This window comes from Megalobrama amblycephala, linkage group LG12, assembly GCF_018812025.1.
Source record: "Megalobrama amblycephala isolate DHTTF-2021 linkage group LG12, ASM1881202v1, whole genome shotgun sequence".
Lineage (NCBI taxonomy): Eukaryota > Metazoa > Chordata > Actinopteri > Cypriniformes > Xenocyprididae > Megalobrama > Megalobrama amblycephala.
The window spans coordinates 3108899-3117889 of record NC_063055.1 but is presented as its reverse complement, the minus strand read 5'-3'; positions in this window follow the sequence as shown (position 1 = coordinate 3117889).

The following is an 8991-nucleotide window of genomic DNA, read 5'->3' as shown; positions in this document are numbered from 1 at the left end:
AAACATTTGAAGAGTAATATGAAAATAAATATATATACTTTTTTGATGACATTACAGGGCAATGCAAACACAATTTGTGAAGTTTTCTATATACATAAATTATGCTCTCAACCCATCTAGTGTTTAAAAGTCCTTTATGTAGATCATCCAAACTTTAGTCAAATTTGAATATATTCGACCTACAGCAACATAACACTATTTCATGTTTTGTTGTGACTCCTTCAACATATGAACACTGTGCTCGGCGTGCCAGCCTGTACACTGACCACCTCATGCCACCTACAGTGACAGACAAAGACAGTGAGCAGCCAACATGAAAAGGGGTTCATGCATATTGAAACCACAGCAGGTTCTCTCAGTCAAGAAAAAGCAAGATGGAGAAAAAAGGCAGCGTCTCAAAGCTATCTGAAACACCTAATGTATCGCCCCTCTGTCTAATCCATATTTCCCTAAGAGCTTTATGGAACAAATTGCTGCTAGACTTTGCATTTCAATTGAGTTCATTAATGCATATTCAGTTTGCTTATGGTAGAGTGGAGAACGCACCCGCCGGGACTCTCTCTCTCAGCACTCAGCCAATGAGGACGGCTACATCATGTTTCCATTTTTAGTTTAATGGCAGCCAACGCTAATGCATTTGAACGGCAGGGATCCCCCTTGCTTTGAGTCTTTGCATCAAAGCAATTAGGATTTCTTACGTCTGTCACTGTGCGATCAAACACCGTGCCGTAGTGCAGAAAGAGTGTCGTTCAACGTCTGCGCTGTCGTGAGTTTCATACGATCTCATGGGAAAATGTTCTATTTTACGAGGTGCCGATTTCGTATGAATTCGTACGATGCATGTGAAAAAATACCGCTAAACATAACCATCACTGAGGTAGCAGATTGTACGCAAACTTTTGAATGAGATTGTACAAATTCATACAAATTTGCCACCAATTTGCCAAAACGTAAATAGTTATGAATTGCCATGAGATCCCCCCACAGGTCAAATATCCTTATTTAAAACTTTATAAAGTAAAATAACAAGCTTCCGGCACGACAGCCATACCCATTCGACTTGCACCTAAAAACTTTCGTGACGTAGTACACAATGACAAGGACGTAAGAAGTTAATGCTTTTTAGACGCAAGTCGAATGCATATGGCTGGCGCTCGTTATTTTACTTCATAAAGTTTTAATTAAGGATATTTGTTTTACACAAATGCATCGATTCACTTCAGAAGGCCTTTATCAACCCCCCCGAGCCATGTGGAGTATGTTTTATGAACGATAGATACGCTTTTTTTGGGCTTCAAAATCTCATCCTCCATTCACTCCCATTATAAAGCTTGGAAGAGCCAGGATATATTTAATATAACTCTGATTGTGTTTGGATGAAAATATACACCTAGTATGGCTTGAAGGTAAGTAAATTATGGGGTAATTTTCATTTTTGGGTGAACTATCCCTTTAAGCCCTGTTCAAATCCCATTCTTTTATATCAACAGACAGCAGGCAATTTCTGGCGACATGAAGGACAGGGTGGCGAATGGATGTAGATGTTTCCAGCAACTTGAGAAAGTTGAGATTGTTTAAAGGTACACTATGTAACTTTTGGCCCTCTAGTGCTTAAAAAACAAAGCTGCATGCATTTTGCGGAAGAACATTGTTTTGGTTTTGCTTCGGCTCTGGTTATCCTGCTCATAAAACATTCACTACTAGGCTTTAGATAAGACAAAACACGTTTTGGAGGAAGGATTGATGATGTATTGACTCATTATTTATATTTAGTTCATTTTGAACACATAGTGCACCTTTAAATCTATGCAAATGAAGAGCAACTTTAGGGAGCGACAACCAATAGTAGTAACCAAAGCCAGTGGAGCGCACGTGATCCGTCACTACATCCTGTAGTGGCGGCAAGATGGAGAAGATATTTTAGCGGTTAGCAATTTTCCAATAACTCTGTTCATACAGTACTTGCCATCGCCGCGCTGAGCCTGAAAAGACCATCACTTGCGCTTTCGCTACAGACGGCAAAGAGCACTCGCTGTTTCTCGTTCATCTTTAATATCAAGCATTTTATGTACTGATTCCATTTATATTTAATCATTTGCGGTAAGAAAACTGATTTGTTGTTGTCTACAACATGGAATAACATCTGTGAATGTCATTCATAGGCAACCAGTAATGGCCCACTAGCGACCTGAACCAAACTTAACATATTATAGTTATAGTCATAGCGCCACCTACTGGCAACAGGAAGTGACGTGTGATGCACTACTAGCAATATACTAAAATATGCCATTGAGTGTTAAACATGCTAAAACATGCTAGCAACACTTAGCTGAGTGCTAAAGCATGCTATTATCGCCATGAAACAGGAAGTTGTTGTAACCCAAGCATTCAGTGTCCAATCTGCCTCAAACTTCAAGTTTGATAAGAGTCCTGGCCTGAAGACATCTAAACGCCAAAATTTAGTTACAGTCATTGCGCTACCAGCTGGCAGCAGGAAGTGTGGCAAATATTAATTACTTTTATGTAGTCCTCCTGTATTTACCTACTTAAATGCATATTGCCCACCCTTGCTCTGTTTTCCTAAAGCTGATGCAATGGCCATATCATCTTTAATGATCCTCTTATGGTGCTTTAATGCAATTTTTGAAGCCTGGACACTGTAACTTTGCATTGAAATTACTTGAGGGTGAACAAATGATGACAGAATTAAAGAATTTCATTTTTGAGTGAACATTCCCTGTAATATTGAATGTAGCTTACCTTCATATGGCACTGACACCTGTAAATAGGATTATTGGAGTACGTTTTACAAGAAAAATACTCTTTTAGTCTTTCTACTTCAAAAGTTCATGCGGTCCCACTTTATATTTAGTGGCCTTAACTACTAATATGAACTCAATAAGTACATTGTACTTATTTTTTTGACTTAAGTACATAGTAGTTAAGGCCACCTAATATAAAGTGGGACCCATGTTTAATTCAATGTTTTACTTTGTAATTAATTTATTTATTACATTTACAAGCATATATCCTACACCAAATTTTTAAAGTTCACCTACACTGACCCAGCTCAGGTGTCTATGACTGATGAGGGAAAAACAAATCAGAAGACCGTAACATGGTTCCTCAGCTGACGATAGACTTCAGTTTAATGTGCGCGGAACATAAGTGGATGAGAAGACAAAACAAGAGCGAGAGAAAGAGAAAAGAGGACTATGAAAGCATTGGTTCCCCCTCCTCTCAGAGCTGTCACCGTCGGGAGACAAGCCTCTTTTCTGTCGTTCATGGAGATGGAGAGCTGATTAACAGCACAGTTCTTCTCTGCCCCCTCCATCCACAGAAACCCCCACAACACACTCACCATGCAAATGTGTTTGTCACTATGACAGTATGTCTCAATTAAGGCAGACAGTGAGGAATCTCCGCACGGGGGACTCCTGTCGACTCCGCCGCATGCCTGACTGACCCCCTACCACAAACAACACAGTCACCCGTCCCAAAGACAGATTGTGACGAATGCAAAGGACAAAGAAAGAGGGATGCAAAAGTACAGAGACCAAAAGCATAGACTGAGTTGGTCGTGACAGCGCAGGAAACACCTGAGCAGAAGCACGGAAACAACGAGTGTGAAGAGACAGAATCAGAAAGAGATGACGAGAGCCTGTTGCTACAGTAAAGACGACACATCATTATGATAGCAGCAACATGAGCGGCCATAACGAACCAGAACTGACAAAAATGAAGTCTGGCTGAACCGACTACTGCAACTATAGTCAGTCTTAATATAATGCTGGTTAAGGTCATGTTTATTGTGAGATAAAGTCAGAATTATTGTGGGTTATAAAGTCAGAATTGCGAGATATAAAGTCAGAATTGTGTGATATAAAGTCCAGTCTTCAGTGTCACGTGATCCTTCAGAAATCATTCTAATAAGCTTTGTTGAAATAAACATTTCTGATTATAATCAATGTTGAAAACAGTTCAGCTGCTTCATATTTATTTTTGTGTTAACTGTGATACATTTTTTAATGATTATTTAAAGGGGACCTATTATGCATTATGCAAAATTCACTTTTGCATGGTGTTTGGATACAAATGTGTGTTGACAGTGTGTGTACACAACCACCCTATGATGATAAAAATCCAACCACTCCTTTTGTTGTTAATCCCCATAAATCATAAGCAGTGTCTCTGAACAAGCCATTTGCAGGTTCCTGGCAATGTGACGTCACATTAGCCACAGGCTCCGCCCACAAATGTTGACAGACATTGCCGTTTTAACATAGAACCGCACTGAGCGAGTTCACAGCGAGTTGTACACATTGCTGCACTGACGAGAATGTCTCTCAAGCGTTTTAGGTGTTCTGTAGCTGGATGGATTAATCCACATAGCTCTCTCCATTTACTCCCGAAATCTGAGCTGCTGAAGACGAGGTGGATTCATTTTGTTTTCGAAGAAAATGCTCCCTTGACTCTATCGAAATTTGTTTGTCTGTGCAAATCATTTCACACCAGACTGCTTTGTGAACGAATGTCAATAAAAAGGGACAATTCAAAACATAGGTTGTGCTACAAATGAGTTACTTAAGGATAGATCAGTACAAACTGTTCCTGATCCAGCTTACAGTCTCCAGAGTGATACTGGATATGGCAGTAATGAAGGTGAGAGCACTTTATTACAGTTCATCGGAGTTGATTTAGGGATATAAAGTTTACCAGTTTATTAAGCACCAACCAAAAAGGCATAAGGCGTATATATATATATATATATATATATATTTTTTTTTTTTTTTTTACTGTTAGTTGTAACAAGTGTTTCAGTGTACTTCGCTGTGTATGTTGATGATAATGCAAGGGAGAGAGAGAGAGTTTATGGATAATATTTTAATGCACACTTGCACTGTGTTTTATTGTGTGAGTGAAAACAGATGCTACATATCTTGTGTGAAGTACAATAAATGTCATCTGTAAAGTTTTGGCCACCATTCGGACGGGGTCCGGTACAACAGGATAGTACTAATATAGTGGATAAAAACAAGAAGACAATATAAGTTATAACCGCAATTAAACTCAACTATACCTGTTCTCCATGCAGCATATATTTGCAGTTTCTGACATAATAGTCAGGGTTGCCACTTGCTCCTCAAAACTGGCCCAATGGCATTTCAGGGGATCCCACAGTAAAAATCGTGTTCTGGGGGGTAAAATTCACGTTTTTGGCACTGCTCCCCTGGAAAAATTTGCATTCCAGGGACTAAATATCACGTTACTTGGATCGATTCAACCCGCGGGAAAACCGCAGACTTGGCAACACTGATTATAGTGTGTCCTGACTGACTCCTGACACAGGAGAATCAGCTCTTGAAGCTCCGCCCTCTTAGGCCGAGTGCAGCAGCTCATTTGCATTTAAAGGGCACACACTAAAACAGCACGTTTTTGCTCATCTTCAAAAAGTGGCAATTTTAACATGCTATAAAAAATTGTCTGTGGGTATTTTGAGCTAAAACTTCACATACACACTCTAGGGACATCACAGACTTATTTTACATCTTGTAAAATGGGGCATAATAGGTCCCCTTTATTTAATTAATGGAAATTATCTTAATTTATTTTAATGGCTTAATTTCAAAAATGTATTTGTTTTACTGTCACTTTTGATCAATTTATGGTGTCCTTGCTGAATAAAAATATTCATACTTTTAAACAGCAGTGTAACATCATACTATAGTAATATCAAGCTTCTTTCATATACATCACGGTACTGTGAGTTCCATATTCATATACCATGATATTTAAATGTTATATAAGGTTCTTCAGAGAACCATATTACAGATAATCCTTCCCTGGCTTGTATACGTATGTGAGATGAGAGAAAAGAGACAGCACTTACCCAGGTGGCCCGACACTGAGCTGGCAGAAAGAGAAGTGCTGACAGGTGAGATGACTGCGATTGTGTTTAATTAAACTCCACACGTCATTAAGGGAGAAGAGCGGAGACATGGGACTGACAACAGAGAGAGAGGAAATGAATTGTGGGTGGGCGGCACAGTGAATGTGATTGAGTTATGGCAAGCAGTCGTTTCAAATTTACCATCTTTCTTCTTATGCTGTGTTAATGTGGCAGTGAAAGAACAGAGAGACATATACACACACACACACACACACACATTTTTCCACCTGTTTTCTGGGTCAGCAGGTGAAAATGGTGCATCTGATCACTTAGTAAAGTAGCAGCACACTCATTTATGTCTGGAGCACAAACGCTGCACTTACACAAATAGTGATACCAGCCTTAGTGTGCTTTGACATGTTAATATTAACTATAATATAAAGCTGGCAAAATGCACAGTTAGAGCAACATGCTAGTACAGATATCACTGCACAACACAAGCTCATCTGGCACTGGTTGTCCTGGTGATGGTGTAGCGCTTGGTGTTCAGGCCCACAGGGGATATCAATACACTAACAGTGTGAGACACCAGGCAGCTGTGCTCACACACACACACACACAAAGCAAGGGGATTTGTCTTTACATAAGGCTTCGGTGCTTTGTTTATTTCAAATGTCTTCATGCATCTCTGAGTTATGGCTAATGTGTTTGTTTACAGCATTTATCTCTTAATACAATTACTGTGGTGGCACATTAAAATTATATATATAAATAAATATAGTTTTTATGGTAATATTATGATGCTGTTATTATTATTATATATCATGGTATGAAAATGGTACAGTATTTTGTATTGTATTTATTAATATTAACATTTATTAATTTATTTATTAATATTAGATTTTATTATTGTTTTCATTTTATTTTAATTTAAGTTTTAGTAATTTTGCTATGTGCTTTTGTCATTTTTAGATGATATATTAAAATATATATTTTATTTATTTTTAAGCCAGCTTTAGTCATTTTAGTACCTAATCATAAACTTGCTTCAGTTAGCTGCCAAAGCAACATTTCTATTTTTCCTCCCATTTTTTTTAAGTTTAACTTTTTGATCTAATATTTATTTTATTTCAGCTTTATTCCACTTTTAAAACAACATTGCCTGGAAGATGCACAGTAGAGTCTTACCATCGTACAACCATGATACAAATAAAAAATCTAGCCCTTTCAAATCGATTAATCGTGATTAATCGCATCTAACATAAATGTTTGTGTGTATGTATGTGTACGCACATAAACAGTATTTACAAACATTTATGTTAGATGCGATTAATCACGATTAATCAATTCGACAGCACAAAAAAAAAAAAAAAAAAAAAAAAAAATATATATATATATATATATATATCTGTCATCAATTAATTAAATCGATTAATTGCGTTAAATTGCATTTAACATAAAAGTTTATGTGTATATACACTATCAGTCAAAGGTTTGGAAACATTACTATTTTTAATGTTTTTGAACGAAGTCTGCTCATTAAGGCTGCATTTATTTCATAATAAATACAGAAAAAACAATAATATTGTGAAATATTATTACAATTTAAAATTATGGTTTTCTATTTTAATATACTTTAAAATACAGTTTATTTCTGTGATGCAAAGCTGAATTTCCTGCATCATTACTCCAGTCTTCAGTGTCACATGATCCTTCAGAAATCATTCTAATATGATGATTTGATACTCAGTTATTATCAAAGTTGGAAACAGTTGTGCTGCTTAATATTATTTTGGAACCTGTGATACTTTTTCCAGGATTCATTGATGAATAAAAGGTTAAAAACAACAGCATTTATTCAAAATATAAATCTTTTCTAACAATATAAATCTTTACTATTGCTTTTTATCAATTTAACACATCCGTGCTGAATGAAAGGATTAATTTCTTTCAAAAACAAAAAAAAAAGAAAGAAAAAAAATTACTGACCCCAAACTTTTGAACGGTAGTGTATATTGTTATAAAAGATTTCTATTTTAAATAAATGCTGATATTTTTAACTTTTTATTCATCAAAGAATCCTGAAAACGTTTCACATGTTCTAAAATAATATTAAGCAGCACAACTGTTTCCAACATTGATAATAAATCATCACATTAGAATGATTTCTGAAGGATCATGTGACACTGAAGACTGGAGTAATGATGCTGAAAATTCAGCTTTGATCACAGAAATAAATTATATTTTAAAGTATATTAATTTTAAATTGTAATAATATTTCACAATATTATTGTTTTTTCTGTATTTATTATGAAATAAATGCAGCCTTAATGAGCATAAGAGACTTTGTTCAAAAACATTAAAAATAGTAATGTTTCCAAACTTTTGACTGGTAGTGTGTGTATATATATATATATATATATATATATATATATATATATATACACACACACACACACACACACACAGATTATATATTTACAAATGTTTATGTTATAGGTGCAATTAATCGTTTTGACAGAGGTAAAAAAAAAAACATGATAAAATCAAGGTATTTTTTGTAAGATCTGCTTGTGCCTTTATTTTTTGTAGTGAAACACAGTTTGTGTTAAACATGTACACATGCTTCTTTGTGCTTTGGGTATTTATGCAGACTTTGCCACTCATGCATGTGTGGAAAAGGTGAGTTAATGTGTGTGTGACAGTGCAGCTGGTGTAATAATAGAGGTGAGCAGGACCTGTGAGGTGTTTGTTACCTGCCGGTGGCTCCCAGGTGGCCGCGCTGCATGCTGAGTTCAGGTGATGCTGTTAATGAGGATAATTAGGTGTAAAAGAGGTTGGTACAAGGATCAGCTGTTCCTGGATCTGTTCTAATGATAAAGCTGCATAATCTCCAACGCCACACAACAGATGACCAGCCGCTCAGACCCCCAACAGCCCACCACAATACATCACCAACACCGCTCCCATGGGCTCCTCACCGAGTCTAGTAACATATGCTGCGCAGAAGAAGAACACATCATCAGACCAGACAATACTGAGCAACGTCCAGCACTCAAGCATAATGTAGTGCGGTTCACTTATTGACAGATAAAACATCT